Raw genomic sequence first — 22,271 nt, forward strand, 5'->3', positions numbered from 1 at the left:
TCTCTTCATACTTGGGATTTTTAGGTGGCTTCTCGGTCTCTGCCGGGAGATCAAGATGAGGGGTGTAAGAATATGGTTCTAGAACTTTGAATGTGGGTTTAGGGGGATAGTACTGGTTGTCGTGAGTTTGGAACAGAGGTTCACGGGAAGATCGATGTAATGTAGCAGGTGGAGGTGCTACAAAAATAGGTGTAATTGGTGGGGGGTATGGGACTTGTTTGGGTGGTGGACCTTGAGAAGTATGGGAAGTGGCGCCATAGCATTGTTGGTAGAGGGGAAAGGCTGGAGATGAGTTCACAGTGGGAGGCTCCTGAGGTTGGGTCGATTGTGGGATATACGCAGGGTTGGCGGGATAAACCGGTGGTGGATGCCCCTTTGCCCAGTCTTGGTACATTTCAGCCATCTGCTGCTTTAACTTATACATCTCTTCCTTCATTGCATTAACATCCAGTTCTTCCACCTCTTTTGACGGGTCAACAATACTTATCTCCGGTTCTTGGTTGGCCATATTCAGCCTGTCTTTTGATCGGGTGTTGTATGAGTGAGTTGCCAGAATGCCAATCAACTAACCACCTTCCTGAGCTCAATACATCAACAACAACCTTGTTAGTGGTTAGGGATTTAACAAATTGGTAACCGCACATTTGGGGAATGAATGCACCTAAGCAGTTAACCGTTTCTATCATGCATTTGATCGGCTGCTTGTGTCATCCCGGCTTTTCCACTTACAGCTTTCCTTCTTTTTCTCTTTCTTTTCATTCTGGCCTTTGCTCTTCTTTTTTCATTTCCCTCTTGTTTTTCATTGTTTCTTTTCTCTTACTTTCTCTCTTTTTTTTTCTTTTTTTTCCTCTCTTGTTTTTTCCTTATTTGGTTATGGTCAAATCCTATGGAGATTGCCTACGTATCATGACCCCGCATGAATCATACCGAGCCTAGTTCTGGGATATAAGTACGAAATAAAACATTTTTTGGGATTTTCAATTTTCATAAAAAGCAAAGACTTTGATTACAAAGACTCCAAACTAACAGACTCCGAGAGAAACTAACAGAAGCGGATGAAGAGACGAAATATAGACTCCAAAAATAAACTATCATACTCCAACAAAAGAAAATACAGACTCGAACACAATTGGCAGACTCCGGCAAAAAGAAAATACAAACTCAACACAATTGACAGACTCTAACGGAAAAGGAAATATAGACTCAAATGAGAGATCATGAATACATCAGTGCTCCTGGTGCCCGCGGGACATCATTCGGTCTTGCCGCGGGCCTATATGCAAGATCCCTTTGAAGTCGATTCAAGTCGCTCATTATCTGTTTAACAAATGTCATCACTACCGTGAAGAAGGTAGTGCGAGTCATATCCTCACAGATTTGGCACTTCATAACGATGTAATATTCGATGTTTCTAATTCTCTCTCTTATAACACCTTTTTCTTGTAACAAACGCCCAATCTGCTGGACCCTGGCTTCCAAAGTTTGCTCTGCCACATGATTCTGCTCCTGAAGTTGTTGCAAATCTATTTCTAATTGCGCCAATGCTGTATAACAATGTTCTCTTTCAGCCTTGAAATCTTTCGCCTGTTTGATCATTTTATTTTTTGTGGCGATGACCCTTTTCTTTAATCGACCTCATTGTCGTACTTTTCTTTCAACTGCTTAACCAGGCGTACTCGTTCATCTGCATTTTTAGCCAACTATTTTCGAGCCTTGGCTAGTTCACCTTCTGCTTTGTTTAAATCAAAACTATAGTCACTCACTTTTTGCCTCAAGTTAGCTATGAGTTTCTCATCTTTGGCACTTCGGGCTGGGTTTTCTGCCGCTATTTTCATTTTCTGAATCTGGGATCGAAGGGCCTCATTTTCTATGGCTAGCTTTTTCTTTTCTCCTTCGTCCGCCGCGGCTTACAAGCTATATTCAAACTGAAGGTCCCTGACTTATCTCCAATATTCTTATGGTAGCCCTGTACTCGTTTTCTTTGGCCAACCAAGCCCACTATTCTTGCGACTCCTCAACGAATTCCTGAATGTGAGGCTTTTTGGCTGGTCTTTCTGGTTCGGCCCTTGTAGTGTTTTTCTTTCTATACCAGGCAAGATAGGTGGGACGAGGCAGCCTCGGTCGGAGGCTGCTGATGGATGATAATGATGGCAGCCTGCTAAGGAGGAAGACGAGGTCGATTGTGAGAGATTTGCAGGCGCCTCGGTCGGAGGCTGCTGAGTCTGGAACGGCTAAATCCGGTCGGGTGATAACTAGGGATTTTGCTACATTTTATACTCCTTCTTGCTTAAGTTTTGATTAGAAATGTGTACAAAATAGTCCCAAAGGCTCACAAGTTGTGCTTGATTGCAGGTTTGATCAACAAGGTGACAAGATGTCAAAGATCAGCTCAAAAGGAGTGAAACATGCACAAGCATCAAGACAAGACAAAGCTTAGACAAATTAAACAAGGACAGTGCGGCCGCACACCATTCTGTGTGATCCGCACAAGTGAGGTTCAGAGAGTATGATATTCAGGCAAAAAGGGCAATGCGGACGCACTAGGTTTTGTGCAGTCCGCACTGGGATCAATGCGTACGCACTCGATTTAGTGTGGTCCGCAATAAGAAGGATCAGAGAGTTGCCAGTTCCAAGTTTCAAGCCAATGCGGTCCGCGCTCCATTTTATGCGGACCGCACTGGAAGCCTCCGCAGTCACATTCCATTCTGTGCGGCACGCATTTCCTGAGTTCAGAGAGATGGATTTTTATGTCAAGAGCCTTAGTGTGGCCGCACGTGATTTGTGCGGTCCGCACTAGCCCTATAGGGGTATTTTTGTTCAGATTTTTCAGCTTAGTATAAATAGCTTCTTTTCCCATTTTTAGGTCATCAGATAATTTTAGGTAAGAGCTGCGCTTGTGGGTTCGAATATTTTAGCTATTTTGGGCAATTATATCTACATTTCAACATTGAATTTTCTTGTTTATCTTAGTAATTAATGAATATGAGTTTTTCTTCATCTATTTCTTGTTTTTCTTCTTTAATTATGAGTAGCTAAACCCATAATCTAGGGTTGTGGCTCAACCCTAGTGTGGGTAATTTATGGGTCTTGTGTTTTAGGGCCAGATTGACTATGGGTGTTTGATATTTGGGCTAATTTCATGTTTAATTGTTGAATTAGTGGTTGCAAACACTAGTTTGTGTTTAGTTGACTTGAGTTCTTCTTGAGAAAGAGAGCTTGAGTCTCTGAAATTGGTCCAACAAGGAATTGGGGCGTACTCAAGAGATCGATACCCCCAATTAAAGGGTTAAACCTCAAGAGAGTAATACCTGACTTGAACCTTGATTGCTTGTGCAAATTTGCATACCCAATTGGTCTTGAGAAAGTTAATTCGGGAAAAATCACTTGAACCACCGAGAGGTGTAGAGTGGGTAAAATCATGCAACGGTTATATCATACTCCCCAAATATGTCAGTTATGCCTTAGACTCAAGTATCCGTCAATTGACCACCTAGGCGAAAGTCACTACCCTAGTGCCTTTTAAACTATTTGAACAACCCACAACATTTTACTCTTAGCTTATTCTAGTTTAATTTACCATTGTAGTTTGATAAAAGTAGAAGTGAAACAAAAACCCAAAAATGTTTACAAGTGTAATTTGGAACACATACACGACTCCAAACTAGATAGATACCCGACTCCAACTTCTAGCTCTCTGTGGAAAGCGATCCCGACCCTAAATCAGGTAAAACTGCTTCAACCCTCTCTCGCTACTCAATAGCAGTGCAGGGTAGGCTTCGATCACTTTTTGGCGTCGTTGCCAGGGAGCTAACGGTTTTAGCTATCTATCAAAATAGTTTTGTGTATTGTTCTTCTTTCCTTCTTTGTTGCTAATTTTGTTTGTGTCACAACTCAGGTACCAAATGGCAGCTAACAACGCCAATGAACCTCTTGGAAATGTGATTGCGAGGGAGGAGGTAGATGATGTCGAAGATGATGAGGTGCCCCTTGTACCTCAAGGACAACGTAGAGGCCACCAGGCTAATGCTAATGTTAATGACAATATCCCAGACCCTCCTCCGCCTCCTCCAAGAGTTGCTCCTAGAGTGCTTCCAAACCAAAGCTATGCAAGTGCTATTGTCCCACCCCGAATCTGGGTGGGAAATTTTCAAATAACTAATGTGATGTTGACCTTACTAGAGCAACGTGGGTACTTCATGGGCGCTGTAAATCAAAATGCTTACAAACATCTCAAGGGGTTCGTAGATACATGTTGGGGGATCAAGCAAACTAATGTGTCCGAGGATGCTCTTAGGTTGAGACTCTTCTCATTCTCACTTAGAGGGAAGGCATTGGATTGGCTCGAGCGACTGCCCAACCATTCCATCACTACTTAGGATGAGTTGGCGGACAAGTTCATTGCAAAAATTTTCTCACCGGGGCATATGGCTGCATTGAGAGATGAGATCTTGGCATTCAAGCAAGAGCCCACGGAACCTTTGCATGAGATTTGGGAGCGTTATAGAACAATGTTGAAGGAATGCCCCAACAATGATATGACTGAGGCGATGATCCAACAAACCTTCTCCCGGGGCATTAATATAACAAACCAATGCATAGTGAACCAACATGCTGGGGGCAACTTCATGAAGTTGTCGTATGATGAGGCTTGTGACATTCTTGACGAGATGGCTGACACTTCTTCTACTTGGCAAAGTATAGCCAATGTGCCCTAGGGTGACACCACGGTTATTCATTTGCACAAGGAATTACATGATCATGGTCAGGCTATAGCTGAGTTGACAACCACGATGAACCAACTAGTGAAGGCATAGTTGCAACAAGTTCAAAATCCTCGCCAAGTGAATGCCATAGAGGGTATTAACATGCTTGTCAACAATAGAAGACAAAGAGGGCAACAGAACCAAGTGTATTCGGAGCAATTTGATAATGATTGTGGTGGATTTCAAAATGATGGTTATGATGAACAAAGTGAAGAGGTGCAATACGTGAATAATTATCAAGGCCAAAGAGGCAATTCTTCCAACCAACAACAATGGAGACCCCAAGGCAATTGGGGCAATCAACAACAAGGAAATGGTTATTGGGGGAACAACAACCAAAACAACAACTGGGGCAATCAGAACAACAATCAAAACAACCAAGAAAATTGGAATGGTAATAACAACAATTGGGGTAGTAATAACAATCAAGGTGGATGGAACAATGGAAACCAAGGAAACCGGGGGCAAGGCTTTCAAAGGCCCCCAATGTACCAATAACCAAACAATCCACCCTCATTTCCATCTCAAGGTTAGTTCTTCTAGCAATGATATGGGTAGAATTGAAATGATATTCGAACAAATGATGAAGAAGAATGCGGACTCGGATGCTCTGTTGGCTTCCCACAATACCTCTATCAGAAACTTGGAGGTGCAGTTAGGCCAAATCTCACAGTCTTTAAATACTCATCCTAAGGGTGCGCTACCAAGTGATATGGTAGTGAACCCGAAGGGTGGGAACAATCATATTATGGCAGTAACAACAAGAAGTGGGAGAGGCGGTGATGTGCATACCTCCAAACAAAAGCAAATTGTGGATGATGATGTTGAGTTGCAAGAAGATGAAGTTCCTTTGGTGATTGAAAATGTGATTGATGAAAATGTGAATGAAGAAGTGAAGATCGATATTCAAGATGTAGAGGTGGAAATTCAAAATGATGTGAACCCATCTAGGGAACACATAATAGACATGCCGGAGCCGGTTGTGCCTAAATCCAAGGATCCTTTACCAAGGCCACATCCGCCTTATCCTTAAAAGCTCACGAAGCAGAAAAATGAAAATCAATTTAAAAAGTTCATTGACATGATGAAGAGCTTATCCATTAATATGCCTTTGGCGGAGGCTTTTGAACAAATGTTGGGCTATGCTAAATTCATGAAGGACTTGGTAACAAAGAAGCGATCTATGGACTATGAAACTATAAATATAACTCACTAAGTTAGTGCAATAGTGCATTCAACGGCCCCGAAGCTTGAAGATCCTGTGCTTTCACCATTCCTTGCACCATTGGGAGTGCGAATTTTGCTAAAGCTCTATGTGATTTGGGGGCTAGTACCAATTTGATGCCCTATTCCGTTTTTAAGACTTTGGGTATTGGGCAGCCGATGTCGACTTCCATGAGATTACAAATGGCAGATAGAATGATAAAGAGACCATTGGGTATTATTGATGATGTGCTTGTCCGGGTGGACAAATTCATCTTGCCAGCTGACTTTGTGATCTTGGATTGTGAGGTAGATTATGAAGTTCCTATCATTTTGGGGAGACTTTTCCTTGCTATGGGGAAGGCCTTAGTTGATGTGGCAGCAGGGGAACTCACCTTCCGGGTGGGTGACGAGAAAGTGGTCTTTCATGTGTGCAAATCAATGAAGCATCCCAACACTACCGAGGTGTGCTCTTTTGTGGACCTCGTCACAGCAGTGATAATTGATGACACCAGTGCAATGATCAATGTAGAGGACCCATTGGAGGCCGTATTATTGAATCTTGATGTCTTAAGGATGCAAGCCGAGTGGAGTGCATGAATGCTTTACATGGAATGGGCTCTTACTCTTATGAGCCTTGGAAATTATCTTTGGACCTCAAGAATAGAAAAACTCCACCAACAAAACCTTCAATTGAGGAGCCTCCGATGTTGGAGTTGAAACCACTGCCTCCACACCTCAAGTATGAGTTCTTAGGCTCAAATTCTACTTTGCCAGTTATTCTTTCTTCTTGTCTTACTAACATGCAGGTTGATGCCACATTGGCGATACTTCAAAAGCGGAAAAGCGCAATTGGATGGACTTTAGCTGATATTCAGAGGATAAGCCCCGCATTCTGTATGCATAAGATTATTTTGGAAGATAATGCAAAGCCCTCCTTGGAGCATCAAAGGAGGTTGAACGAGGCAATGTAAGAAGTTGTGAAAAAGGATGTGATCAAGTGGTTGGATGCTGGGGTTGTGTACCCCATCTCTGATAGCTCTTGGACTTCACCGGTGCAATATGTACCGAAGAAGGTGGAATGACCGTGGTTGCAAATTCACAAAATGATTTGATTCCTACTAGAACCGTCACCGGTTGGAGGGTATGCATGGATTACCGCAAGTTGAATAAAGTGACCCGCAAGGATCACTTTCTTTTGCCTTTTCTTGATCAGATGTTAGACCGCCTTGCTGGGCGTGCCTTCTACTATTTCTTGGATGGGTATCTGGGTACAACCAAATATTGATTGCTCCAGAAAATCAGGAGAAGGATATATTCACTTGTCCATATGGCACATTTGCTTTTTCTAGGATGCCGTTTGGGTTGTGTAATGCACCGGCTACATTTCAGCGGTGTATGATGGCCATTTTCACCGATATGGTGGAAGAAATTTTGGAGGTGTTCATGGAAGACTTTAGTGTTGTGGGGGATTCATTTGATGAGTGCTTGAAAAATCTTGATAGGGTCTTGGCATGTTGTGAAGAAACCAATCTTGTTCTCAATTGGGAGAAATGCTACTTTATGGTGGAAGAGGGCATAGTTCTTGGGCATAAAATTTCAAAGCATGGTATCGAGGTAGACAAAGCAAAAATTGATGTGATTTCAAGGCTCCCTCCATATACATCGGTCAAGGGAGTCCGAAGTTTTCTTGGGCATGCGGGGTTCTACTAGAGATTTATCAAAGACTTTTCGAAGGTAGTGAATCCCTTGTGCAAGTTATTGGAAAAAGATGCTAAGTTCGTGTTTGATAAAAAATATATGCAAGCCTTTGAACTTCTCAAGCATAAGTTGACCACCACTCCTATCATTACCGCACCTAATTGGAGCTTGCCCTTTGAGCTCATGTGTGATGCGAGCAATGTTGTGGTTGGGGCGGTTTTGGGTCAAAGAGTGAACAAAATGTTTCATCGGGTGTACTATGAGAACAAGACTATAAATGATGCTCAAATGAACTACACGGTGATCGAGAAAGAACTTTTGGCTATTGTGTTCGCAATGGAAAAATTCCGGTTGTATCTTATGGGTGCTAAGGTTATTATTCATACCGACCATGCCGCACTTCGGTACTTGATAACGAAGAAGGATTCCAAATCTAGACTGATGTGATGGGTCTTGTTACTTCAAGAGTTTGATTTGGAGATTGTGGACTAGAAGGGTAGTGAGAACCAAGTGGCGGACCACTTGTCCCGCTTTGAAAAGGAGGGGAGGCCTCGTGACGGCCTAGAGATCATTGATTCATTTCCCGACGAACAACTCCTTTCGGTGTCAACGAATGATATGCCATGGTTTGCCGATATTGCTAATTTCCTTGTGACTAGTATAATCCCTTGTGAGATCTCTTCTAACCAAAGGAAGAAGCTCAAGCGAGATAGTTTGGATTTCTATTGGGATGATCCATACTTATTCAAGATTTTCACAGATGGTATGATCCGAAAATGTGTCCCGGAGGAAGAGCAATTGAGTATCTTGGAGGCTTGTCATTTCTCTCTCTATGGTGGCCATCATGGCTGGGCGAGGATGGTCTTCAAAGTTCTTAGTTGTGGGTTTTATTGGCCAACTTTGTACAAAGATGCATGTGAACTTGTGAAGAGGTGTGATGAATGTCAAAGAGCGGGTGGGATTTCGAAAAAAGATGAGATGTCTCTCAATACCATCCTTGAGGTTGATATTTTTGATGTATGGGGCATTGACTTTAAGGGCCTGTTTGTTAGCTCGTGTGGGAACACATACATTCTTGTAGCGGTGGACTATGTTTCAAAGTGGGTTGAAGTTGTGGCTTTACCCAACAATGAGGGCCGGAGTGTTGTTACATTTCTCAAGAAGAGCATCTTTACAAGGTTTGGTACTCCTCGTGCAATCATAAGTGATGGGGGTCTCATTTTTGCAATAGAGATTTTGACACTTTGCTCTCAAAGTATGGTGTCAATCACAAAGTTTCTACTCCCTATCATCCTCAAGAAAGTGGTCAAGTTGAAGTTTCCAATAGGGAAATCAAAAGCATATTGTCAAAAATGGTCAATGCAAATAGGACCGATTGGTCAAAGAAGTTGGATGACGCTTTATGGGCCTATAGGACTGCTTACAAGACTCCAATTGGTATGTCTCTATATCGGTTGGTGATTGGAAAAGGTTGCCATCTACCGGTCGAGTTAGAGCACAAGACCATGTGGGCTTTGAGGAAGCTAAATCTTGAATGGGATGTCGCAGCAAATTTTCGTGTGGAGCAGCTTAATAAACTTGATGAATTCTGATTCCATGCCTACTCCAGTTCGTCCTTGTACAAGGACAAGATGAAGTACCTTCATGATAAATATGCTCGTAGCAAGGAGTTCAAAGTTGGTGATTTGGTTCTCTTATTCAACTCTCGATTACGTCTGTTTCTGGGAAAGCTTAAATCAAAATGGAGTGGACCTTTTGAAGTGGTGTGTGTGACCCCGTTTGGTGCTCTTGATTTAAAGAACAAAATGGTAAAGTTTGTAGAGTGAATGGGCATAGGGTCAAGAACTACTTGGGAAATATTGATGACAGCCACGTGGTGGCACTTCTTCATCTCAAATGATTTGAGGGTAGCCTGCGTCGTGCCGCGACGTTAAATTAGCCACTTCTTGGGAGGCAACCCATGTGTTTTTCTTCTTGTTTTTATTTGATTTTCATGGTAGTATAGGATTTATTTTTGGACTAACTGGTTGTGAGATGCTACAAAATTGTGTTGATGCAATGCAGGACATAGTGGAAAAGGTGTCAGGTCTCTAAAGTTTTCTATGCAGACGCACTACATTTAGTGCGGACCGCACTGATGTAGGATGAAATGTCCAGCTCTCTGAAGTTTGCAACAGCGGCCACATTACATTTTGCGTGGTCCGCGGTGGACCAATGCAGCGGCATGGCATTTTGTTCGGACCGCAGTGGGTTCCCTTCTCAAACTTAAAACAAGCTGTGTAGTGCGGACCGCAATCCATTTAGTGTGGTCTGCATTGGGTTGGTAAGCTGGGCCCCAGGTCCTTTTCTATAAATAGGGCCTGAGGCCCTCCTTTTATACTTTTCGATCTTTGAACTCTCAGAACTCTTAAAGCATTGTTCATCACCCATGTTGCTAGTAATTAATTGCTTGGATTCATTAATCTTCATTTCATCTCACAATTGGTAACTTAACTTCTTTTTAATTGCTTTAATTTTGTTATTCTCCTTTACTTTTTGTTTTTCTTGTCTCTTATTCTAGTATTCCCGTATTTTCTTCAATTGGTTAGATTAGGGTAATTAATTCTTTGATTAAAGTAGAATTAGGTGGTTAAAAACAATGGGCAATCACTTAGGAACCTTACTAAGGCGAAAGATTGGACTTAAAAGCAAATGAATTAGAACCCTAAGTTAGTGCCGCAACTGGGCACTCAATGTGGGCCGCAGTGGTTTTTGTGCGGTCCGCAGTGCCCTTGTGTGGTCTGCAATAACATTTTGTGTGAACTGCATTGCTGAAAATCCTAAAGCCTGTTCTTCGAGGACCGCGGCCACATTGTATTTTGTGTGGTCCGCGGTGCCTCAATGCAGACCGCATTGCCATTTTGTGCGGTCCGCAGAGCAATTGTTTAGAGAGTGGGTAGTCTGAACCCCACCTCTGTGCGGACCGCATTGACATTTTGTGCAGACCATATTGGCCTCTATGCGGCCGCACTCCATTTTGTGTGGTCCGCACTGTGTGATTTCTGCAACTGTCTGCAACCTTTTATCTTCTGCAACTGTGAACTTAATTGAATCTACTGATACTAACAAATTATACCTAAACTTGTTTGCAGACAATGGTGAAACAAAGAGGCAAAGGCTCTAAACAACTAGGCAGAGGAGAATCCTCCTGGAGAGGGAAACAGAAAATGGTGAGATTGACTATTCAAGCCTGGCAAAACATTAAAAACATGAGCAAGATGATTAAAGCTGCTGATAGGGCCATTGACATGTCTGGGAGTAATTACGAGCCTTCCAGGGAGATATCTTCAGACTCAATCCCAGAGTGCATCCCTGACTAAGAGACACTCATCCCACTTCCCCGCTGTCCAAGCGTTAGTAAATGTATCTTCTGGGTCGTCTGAGGGCTCAGCTGAAGGTGGTGGAGATGAATACTCCACCTCTCTCACAACTTCATTATCCGGAGAGGGTACCGTGGGAGACGATAAGGAAGTAGGAGGAGAAGGAGAAGTAGGAGAAGGGGGTGAACCTCAGGTTTGCGGGGTTGCGATAACTAGGAAACCGGAGGTGTAGCAAGATCGATTTGTCAGTGAGGTAGCTTATCACAAGTTTAGGGAATGGTGGCGGGTGAGGAAATCAATCCCGGAGAGGAGCTTTGTGGATAGGGATTTACTGCCTTACAACCCCAATGTGAGGAGGCAGTTTAGGGAGAGAGTTAACTGGGAGTACTTTTTGGGTGAATGTGTAGATGCCAACGAGCACTCGGTCAAGGAATTCTACACCAACGTTGCCCACATCAAAAAGGGCACAAAAGTGACCAAGGTGAGAAATCTGAAGGTGTTGTTTGATGGGAACACAATAAATGACTACCTTGGCTTTGATGAGTAAGATGAGGCATTATTTATGGCGAAGATGGAAATAGGGGAGAAGGTCCGTCCCTGGTTGGCACAGTATATGGAAATCCTAGGTACCACCCTCGATTAGTTGAATGCGAGCATCAAGATTTTGAGAAGAAGTTTGAACTTCGAGGAAAAGGGGTGGAAAACTTTTGTGTGCAGCAGACTGGACCCCACTATTCATGACAACTCCCTCCCTCTTCATCGGGCTGTTTTGGTGGCTTCGATCATGGTGGGGTACCCGATCAATGTGGGAAATATAATGTCTAGGGTAATCACACTTGTAGGCATTAAGCATGACAGAAACTACCCTTTCCCCAGCTTCTTGACTATGTATTCCAGGGACCTCAAAGTTGAAAAGAGGCCATTTGATATCAAGGTCAAAGCGAGGGCCCCATTCTCTTGGTACAGCATGCAGGGGGATGACAACCCAAAGAGCAAGAACTTTTAGGGAACAACTACTGCTCCAACTGGTCAGTCTGAAGAGCCAGTTATGGTAGTGGCTCCTACTCAGCCTGCCTCCACATCCACAGACATTCCTCTTGGCCCATCCACTTCATCTGACCTAGAGATACCCCCTTCCCGAGCCTATCTAGTGACTGCACAGCGACTGAGCCAGGCTCTTCTCAGTATCAACAACTGGATGCAAACAGCATCATCCAAGTTGTCTATCCTTACTACTACAGTAGAGGCTCAGTTGGCACCTCCGCCTCCACAAGTCCTACAGTCCATAGAGGATGCCCTCAAGGAGATTCTGGCCAACCAAAAGAAAATTATCAACACTCAGAAGGTGCTCACAGATGCAGTTGATTCACATAGCAAGGCTCTCAAGGAACTTGCTAGGGAGCACAAGAAGTTGAGAAAGACACAGGCTTCCAAGGAGTGCGTGAAGGAGCTGAGGGTTGATGTTGACAGGTTGAAGGCAGACTAGCTGCCTTTGGACTTATTGCTACAGGATCCAGTACCATCATCTCATCCCAGCCTGAGCAGTCCCAAAGGCCTCCCAAGAGGAAGAGGATGATTCCCAGAGCGGACGATGCAGTCATCCAGTTGGTAGACCCACCGGAGGCCTCCTCCAGTCAGCCACAAGATACACCTCAGGAGCTTGTCCAGGTCCAGGCCCAGGTTCCAGCAGCAGAGCAGCAGGCCATAGGGAACCATTCTGAGGTTCCCGAGCACAGTAAGGACCCAGGGACCACTCAGGAGCCCATGTAGGCAGACGGGCCATAAGGAGTCTCTATATCCTTTTTCTTTTTGGTGCTTATTTAGTTTAGTTGGCATTGGGGACAATGCCAGCTTTCATTTGAGGGGGTAGGCCATACTTTTATGGATTTGGATTACTATATATATTTGACAATTTTTAGGCTTTCTTTATTTTTCATCTTTGGTTTGTATATAATTTTAACATTTTGTTACATTTTGCGTACTTTTATTTTACTTTGGGTATGTATATAAAGTTATGTTACATTGTACATATTTATCCCATCTATTGTATATTAGACAAATCTCCTCTTGTATATATTCGTTTTACTTTCCACAATTTTTCGTTCTTAGCTTCTTATTTATGTTTGTAGCTTCATGTTTAGAAAGTTTGCAATAAGCCTTTGGTTTTCTTAATGCCATGGTTCTTTCCAAAGGTGGAGTTTGTGTGAACCGGGTGGCTCTTCCCAATGATGGATGGCGGACAACCTTCTTAAGGGTTTGAGTCCGTTTTTCTTTTTTTTTTTAGTAGTTAGTGGTTAAGGGTGTCTCAAGCAAAGCTTCACTTGGGCCTAGCACATTTGCCTTTGATCTTATGGTCAAAAACAAATTGTTGTGTTTAGGATGGTGAAAGTCGTAACTTTGAGACTCTTGTGTTGACCATCAATTGGTTTTTTGGGACCATTGTGTGCTCAAATCTTATCTAAGGTCGTTGTGGGCCCCCGACTCTGTGTCTTTAGCGATCCTATAGTTTGTGTGGTGAGTAATCGCATTACAAGTCCAAGTCCCGAGCCATTGGTCTAGAACTTTCCCTGAATGTTTGTTGAGGCGAAATCCTAAGTGAATTTTGACTTGAGACATGATTATAGGCTCTCCTTGGTCCAAATGATAGCTTGAATACTTTCATAACCTACCAATGATAAGATCCCTAGTCAATCCTTCTGAGCCCCAGACCTTTTTCCTTCAAGAACCATGATACAAGCCTATACCCGTTCTAAAAGATACCCTCTCTTGTCACCCGATCCTTCCCTTAGCACATGGCAAAAGTATAAGTTTGGGGGGAGAGACGAGGATTTCAACAAAGTGGTAAAAAGGCACAAAAAAATAAAGAAAAGTAAAGGCAATGAAAAAGAAAGAAAAGTAAAAAGACAAAAAGAATGTTCAATATGTAAGAGAATAAAAAAAGATTCAAGAAAAGCAAAGAATGAAAGGTGTGAAAAGTTGAAAAAGGAGAAAAGGTTTGAAATGTATAAGAAGGTGTGACAGTGTGTCTCTCTAACCCCTTAAAAAGAAGTGAAATGACTCAAAGAGTCAAGGGAATGTGTGCCAAATGAAACAAAAGAAGTTCTTAAGGGAAGATGGAACCTACTTAGACCAAACATTTCCTACCCTGAACCAAAAGCTTTCACCATGTCTCCACAAAAGCCCTATATGATCTTGAGTTGAATGTAGCTTACATTAGTGGTGACTCACATAAGGGGCAAGCATATGGTACTTAGAGCTGGACTTGTGACTTTTTCTTGAGAGAGATGAGTGATCTTTCATTGACCTCGTTCTGAGTGCCACTATTTTAAAGGTGAGGTTTGCTTAGGGAGAGTTGGGGACTTGTGAGTTTGGGTTCCACAATGACCAAAGTAATAGAAAGAGTTCTTTGATATGTTGAGTCAACTCTTGATGCTCTTGTGTCGCACTTCATCCATGGTGTTTCAAAGAGTAAATGGTTTTAATAATTCATTTGTATTGAGGGCAATTGTTAGTCCCAATTGATGTTAGATGAGGTTACTTTAGGACAGCTAAATTTTCTTGGATTTTCCCTTGAGGGGTGGGTCTAATTTTGTTTGCTTGAGGACAAGTAAAAGCTTAAGTTTGGGGGAGTTGATAACTAGGGATTTTGCTACATTTTATACTCCTTCTTGCTTAAGTTTTGATTAGAAATGTGTACAAAATAGTCCCAAAGGCTCACAAGTTGTGCTTGATTGTAGGTTTGATCAACAAGGTGACAAGATGTCAAAGATTAGCTCAAAAATAGTGAACCTTGCACAAGCATCAAGACAAGACAAAGCTCAAACAAAACAAGGCCAGTGCGCTCGCACACCATTCTGTTCGGTCCGCACAAGTGAGGTTCAGAGAGTATGATATTCAGGCAAAAAGGGCAATGCAGCTGCACTAGGTTTTGTGTGGTCCGCACGGGGATCAATGTGGCTGCACTCGATTTAGTGCGGTCCACAATAAGAAGAATCAGAGAGTTGCCAGTTCCGAGTTTCAAGCCAATGCGGTCCGCGCTCCATTTCATGCGGACCGCACTAGAAGCCTCCGCGGTCGCACTCCATTCTGTGCGGTCCGCATTGCCTGAGTTCAGAGAGATAGATTTTTATGTCAAGAGCCTTAGTACGGCCGCACGTGATTTTATGCGGTCCGCACTAGCCCCGCAGGGGTATTTTTGTCCAGATTTTTTAGCTAATTATAAATAGCTTCTTTTCTCATTTTTAGGTCATCATATAGTTTTAGCTAAGAGCTGCCCTAGTGGGTTCGAATATTTTAGCTATTTTGGGCAATTTTATCTACATTTCAACATTTAATCTTCTTGTTTATCTTAGTAATTAATTAATATGAATTTTTCTTCATCTATTTCTTGTTTTTCTTCTTCAATTATGAGTAGCTAAACCCACAAGCTAGGGTTGTGGCTCAACCCTAGTGTGGGTAATTTATGGGTCTTGTGTTTTAGGGCTAGATTGACTGTGGGTGTTTGATATTTGGGCTAATTTCATGTTTAATTGCTGAATTAGTGGTTGCAAACACTAGTTTGTGTTTAGTTAACTTGAGCTCTTCTTGAGAAAGAGAGCTTGAGTCTTTGAAATTGGTCCAACAAGGAATTGGGGCTTACTTGAGAGATTGATAGCCGCAATTAAAGGGTTAAACCTCGATAGAGTAATACCCGACTTGAACCTTGATTGCTTGTGCAAATTTGCATACCCAATTGGTCTTGAGAAAGTCAATTTAGGAAAAATCACTTGAACCACCGAGAGGTGTAGAGTGGGTAAAATCGTGCAACGATTATATCATACTCCCCAAATATGTCAATCATGACTTAGACTCAAGTATATGTCAATTGACCACCTAGGCGAAAGTCACTACCCTAGTGCTTTTTAAACCATTTGAACAACCCACAACATTTTACTCTTAGCTTTTTCTAGTTTAATTTACCGTTGTAGTTTGATAAAAGTAGAAGTAAAACAAAAACCCAAAAATATTTAGAAGTGTAATTAGGAACACATGCATGACTCCAAACTAGATAGATACCCGACTCTAACTTCTAGCTCTCTGTGGAAATCAATTCCGATCCTAAATCGGGTAAAAGCTGCTTCGAACCTCTCTCGCTACTCAATAATAGGGCAGGGTAGGCTTCGATCGTTGGGCTCGTGAGCCGGGGGTCCTTGAAGAGGACGTTAACATAGCTTCGAATCGCGCAGCCGGATTTGATGCAGCTTCCACCACGGGGACCGCTGGCATTGATCCTGAGGGATTGGGGCTCGGAGCCTTCCAGGATCGTGGGTTGCCACTTGAAGAAATCGGCGACCTGAACGACTTTATTTCGAGCTTTCCAATTTCGTCAGGGGAACTGCGGGATGCCCATAAGATGATCGGCGCCACATCATGGACTCCTCTAAAAGGGGGAGACTTTATTGCCAACATCTTTGATGGTATTATTGAAAGAGCTGATCTCGATATTCCTGGTGCCGTTAAAGCGGTGGAAAAGTCCATGCAGCAGGTGACAGTCATTTCTCGTACATTTCTTTTCGTCCTAGAGCATCATTTTTTGTCTTTCTAATTTTTCCGCTATGTCATAGTGTAAGGAGATGTACGACCATGCCATCCTTCGGCTCCGTGGGAGCTTTCTTATCATGAAAAGGAGCATAAGAAAGCTTTTTTGACGCTGCAGGATTCTGATGCTTGCTCCGCCCGGGGAGATAAAGAGCTGGGAGAACTTCGGGCCACTTTGGAAACGGCGATCTGGGTGAAGGCGAATGTTGCTGCTCAGGTACTTTACCCTGCTCGTATCCAACCTTTTATCCCATATTCACATACGTTCTATATTCGTGTATTCATCGGCTTACCCTTTTCACGTAGGTCGAGCAGAGTGGCTTGTAGATTAATCAATTGAATGCGGAGATCTCCAGGTTGAGAGAACGATATGAAATAGTGACCGGGGAGTTGACGATATCCTGGGATATTCTCGAGGGTGCTCGCAGGGAGATTGCTACTTTGGCCACGGCTAAGTCCGAGGTCGAGCAAAATGTTGTTACTTATCAGGAGGACGCTACCACGGCGCATAAAGTAGCTCGTGACATATCCATAGCAGCTGAGCAGAAACTAATCCAAGCTATCGAGCATGCTAAGGCGAAGGCAAGGAGGGAGACCCTGGAGATATCGGGGCCAGAGGCATCGACCTTTCAGCTGATCTCGGGGCCAGAGGCATCCACTCGAGTAATGGACAGTGTAAAGACATTTTTCTTTTTGACAATGTAGAAAAGGAGTTTTCATTCTGTCAGCCCTTCTGCTTGCCCTTTTGCTTTTACGTTTTAGCTTTTGTCTCTAGGCGTCGGCCCTTCGGGGCCTGCTCTAAGACCAACCGGGGCCCTAAAACTGGCCATGTCCCGAGGCTGTATCGATAGCTCTTATCGAACTGATGTTTATGACGTCGGGGGTCTCCTAAGGTCCCATAGTTTTCTGAGCCATGTGGGAGCCGTAGTGATTCCGCCAGTATATTCCCCTAGGAGAGGGTGACATTAACGCGACCAGAATTAATTGGCCCTCTTGGGTAAGCAGGCAGTTGTTGCTTTGCCCCTATATATTTTCTCATCTATCACTCAAGTGGCGATTTTGTTGTTCTTGATAAGGTTATCCCTTCTACAGAGCCTGGCGCTTTGTGCTAGTCCTTTCGCTTCCCTGTTTCTGAAAATTTTTGCTCGAATCCTCACCTTTTCCCCCCTAATCTGCCGTAGCCATGGCCTCTGCTTCGACATCCGATCATCGGACGGAAAGGAGTCTCTCATGCATTCCACGTTTGGCCTGTGCCAGTGGCTCGCCTCCGATGTCAGGAGAGCGAGGCTCGGGGTGCCCTGCCTCGATGAGGGCAGTCACCCCGGGGAAACCTCCCAATGTCCTGGGCCATCGAGAGCATGTGTTGAGGCTCATTTCATCAGTGAGAGAGGAAAACCTCGAGATGATCAGAAGGGATTGCGGATGGGGAAAGGCGTGATTTTGCAAGTACCTTCCCCCAAGGAGAATGTCATGACATATGTTGAGGGATTCTTGAGCGTATATACACATGTTTTTGCACTGGGTTCCCCGGATCGGGTCGTGTTTGATTTCTGTCGAAGATATCAAATAATGTTGGCGCAGGTTCATCCCTTTCTTTGGAGAATAGTGCAGGCAACGAGATATTTCGCCAACAAGGCCGAGATAGAATTTACCCTTAGCCACCTTGTGAAGTTGTACCGTCCACTGCGCTACCGGGGCCTGATTGCTCTTCAGTGTTGCTCCACCCGAGCTCCTGTAATCGGCAGCGAGGAGGATGAGGACTGTGGATGGATAAATCGGTTCGTTCGGATCCGAACGACCGATGTTATCCCTGGAGAATTTTTGTCGTTTCCTGAGAAATGTAACTCCACACGTAAGTGCTTCGTTTGAACTGCCTTTGATTTGACCTGAGGCTGGCTTCGTAACGATATCTTTCTGTTCTTTATTTGTAGCAACTCATTGGTCACCCGGTGAGGTCCCTAATTTAGCCGAGTGGTCCCGTAAGCTGGCAGCTTGCTCGATTCATGATAGGCACCGGTGGCGAGATCTGTTAAAAGGGAGATGGGAGGCGAAGCATCATGGTAGGTTTCTGGCGTTCTTCCTCCTAAGAGGTGGCGTCCTTCTTACCAGCTTATTTGATTTACCTTTTGCAAGTGCTGGGAGTCCTTTCGAGGCGAGGCCGTGTCCTCCGGGGGAGGAAGAGAGGTTGCTGGCCTTGGGATCAACGAGCGTCGATAAAAGGAAAGATGTTCCGGGGTGCGAAGAGGCTTATAGTGAGGTGACCTCTTTGCAGTGGTTGCGGAGAAGCGATTCAGTCGACCGGCAACCTTTTGGGAGTGGTACGCCATCAGACGTTGCTTTGTCCTTCGGCGAGGCTCAGCGTTTTGGCCTTATGGTGAGCTTCGACTGCTATAAGAATGTTCTGGCCCTGCGCTTTTCTTCTTGTTATTTATCTAGCTTTCTTTCATAGGCCTTTGACAGGCTTAAAGCCAAGCTGCTTCATTGCGAGGCACCGTTATGGGAGGCTCGGGATAGGGAGAAATCCCTCAAGCTTCTTTGTGCGATAGAGGAAAGTGAGCTCGTCTCTTTATGATGTGAGGTGGACCGGAGCTGGGTCTCGGAGGCCCTCCTGTAGAAGCAGGTATCCTGCATTTCATGCTGGCTTGCATTCCCCTTTTATCTTGGCGTCTTGATGTTTAGCTATTTCAGTTGAAGGACAAGGCGGATGAGTTGGGACAACTCTGGGGCGAGGTCGGCCAAGTCAAACGCGAATTCACCGAGTTGCAGGTGCATGTAAATGCCTATTTTGTGGCCAAAGAGAGGGCTCAGGCCAGGGCTTCTGCTCTTGAGGCGCAAATCCAGATTGTCCGTGCGAATGATTCTTCTCGGGTGAAGATGATCGAAAGACTCTCATCCGAGCTTTCAAGGGCAAAAACCGAGTTGGTGAATGTCTGGGCCGAGGTTGTGATGAACAATACCAGGGCGGGACAGAAAGTGGCGGCCTATTCAAGGAGCACTGCTGCTGCTAAAGGTGAGCTGAAGAGGGCCCTCGATCGTGCAAGCAATAGCAAAGAATATGTGAGGTGCAGATCCCAGAGGGAAATCCTCGAGGAGATTCATGCTAGGGGTTTTGATCCCTTGGGGGAGATCGAGCAAGCCAAAGGAGAGGAGTATGATGCCAAGTTCCTTCTGTCCGATGCTGAGGACAGGGAGGAGGAGGACTCCGGGCCATAGTTGCCGAAAGGGGGAACGTCTATTCCCTGCCTTCTTCTTTGTGTATATAGTTTTCATTATATGTCATAGGTTGAGATTGTAATTCACCGCCAATATGTAAAAATAAGAGGGGGAACCTCGTAATTTGTATCTTCTGTACTTTTGCTTGTCGGCATTTCAATCGGGTCGATTCGACCTTGGGATTGGCAGAAGCCTCTGAACCTGCAATATAGCCCCGATATTTATTAGGCCGGCGGTGGCGGCTTTCATTTTTCTCCCTTAGGCTTGCGTACTTTAACCGTCTTCGGGTTCAGTCTCCGAGTCGGGATCCGACTCGAGCTCAATTTACCCTCGAGTTTTACATTTGCATGTGCTGGAGACAAAGGCTCTTATGCCTTAGATCGGAGCGATATTTTATGTATGTGTCCCTTAGGCATGTATAGTTAACTATTTTGGATCGGTCTCCGAATCGGGTTACGACTCGAGCTCATTTTAATCCTCAAGTTTTCAATTTTCAAGCTGGCGACAATGGCTCTTACGCTATTGGTCGTTGCGACCTTTAAGTGTGTGTCCCGGAGGCTCATTTGGCTGGCGACAATGGCTCTTACACTTTTGCTTATGGGCATTTTGTAGGCTTTGTTTTCCTCTCGTTAAGGTCTTTTTAAAATGATTTGCCTGACCCATCGTCGATTTTGGAAGAACCTCAATTTCAATTCGTTAGCGGCGATGTTCGAGCACCTCGAAAGGTTCTTAGCTCGTAGGCTGAGTAGCTCGAAGCCTTGCATTTTGGAGCTGACATGGTCGAAGCTCGTTTGCCTGTTGAGGGAAGCCTGTTTTAACCGGTTCTTTTCGAAGTATATTCGAAGTAATGGCCTGCGATTTTGTTAGCGATAGTCGGGCGTCCCCGAGTCGCGTAAATTTGGCTGGAGCAGCCATTTTGACCATAGTCATATGTGTTTGGCCGGAGCCATTTTTGATCCCGAGTGATAACTTAGGCGTCTACACCGAGGGTATGCCCTTGTTGGATTCTTACAAATGCGACGTATAGCCTAAACTTTGGGATTGAGTTTTTACGCCTGTAGTAAGGTCTTACAAAGTTTTCATGCTTGTTGAGGTCTTACAGTTTGTCATGCCTATTGAGGTCTTACAGTTTGTCATGCATGTTGAGGTCTTACAGTTTGTCATGACTGTTGAGGTCTTACAGTTTTTGTTGCTATGTAGAATAGACCTAGTTATACCGAATCTGCCCGCTCGGGGTCTTACAATTTTGTGTTTTCCAGTGCATGGCGATTGACGACAGTCTCTGAGTCATCGAGTTTGCTTAGGCTCAAAGGTCGTTATTCGTGAACTCGAAGTTACCTTGTTGGGGCCTTATGAGCCCAGAGTTCTGACCCTGAGGTCGCGCGGGTGCCAAGCTATTGACGCTAAGTCTCCGAGTACTTCGGGATGCATTTGGTGGAGGGACCCTTACTGTGAGCATGTTGTAATTCCCTTTTCTGGAGTACGAGATGCTGAAAGATATTCTTTATTACTTGGCGTAAATATATGGTGTTCTGTTGTTGCGAGCTCGGCCCGCGCGGGAGCGGCTGGTACATCATTTCCTATTGGAGCCTCGTTCTCATTTCCTGGAGCGGGGCTGGTTGCAAAGAAAGTCCCGCGGGCTCACTGAATCCTTCTTGGGAAGTGCGTGGGTGTTGCCTCGTTAGAAACCCCTACCGGTAAAAACCCGTTTCGGGATAAAAAATCGATCAAAGAAAAAGAGTGCAACGGACGCTTTGAAACCTCAAGGTCTTCGAGTCGGAGTGGTTTTCCGATTGCCTTGGTCGTTGGCCTGCGCAAGAGTTATCGTGAAGTATAAGATAGGAAGAGGGAGGGGTGATTATACCTTGGTGGCGACGGCGCTCTCGAGTTCTGGCGCTTATTTGGCGGTTGCTAAGTGGTCTTTTATTTGAATGCGTCTGGGGCGACCATCAAAATATCGTGTGGACGACGCGTTGGGGCTTGTCTGCTTTGTTCCTTTTGGATTTTTCTCCTTCTCGGGATTGGTTTTTAGCCGGGTTACTGAGAAATTCCTGAAGCTGCCCATTATCAAGCGGTCGGGCCACTTCCTCTTGGAGCTGCCTGCAATCTTCGGTTTGGTGCCCGTACGAGTTGTGAAACTCGTAAATCAAATTGTAGTTCTTTTGTGAAGGAGTTGAGTGTATCGGTCTGGGCCATCTGGCGTCTCTGATTTTGCTAATGGCGAACACGATGTCTGATATATCAACGTTGAAGCTATACTCTGATAGGCGGGGTGCCCCTGTTGGCCCTGCGTATCCGTCGAAGCCACCTCTATTGAGGGGTCCCCAAGGGTTTTGTCCTTGGTTTACCAATCGGTTGTTACGGGGCGGATTGCACTTTGGAGCGTTTCTCCTATCATCGGGGTATAGCTGGTACCTCTCTTTATTTAATCTTGACTCCTTAGCCAAGAGCCTGC

Source organism: Nicotiana sylvestris, chromosome 5, assembly GCF_000393655.2.
Source record: "Nicotiana sylvestris chromosome 5, ASM39365v2, whole genome shotgun sequence".
Lineage (NCBI taxonomy): Eukaryota > Viridiplantae > Streptophyta > Magnoliopsida > Solanales > Solanaceae > Nicotiana > Nicotiana sylvestris.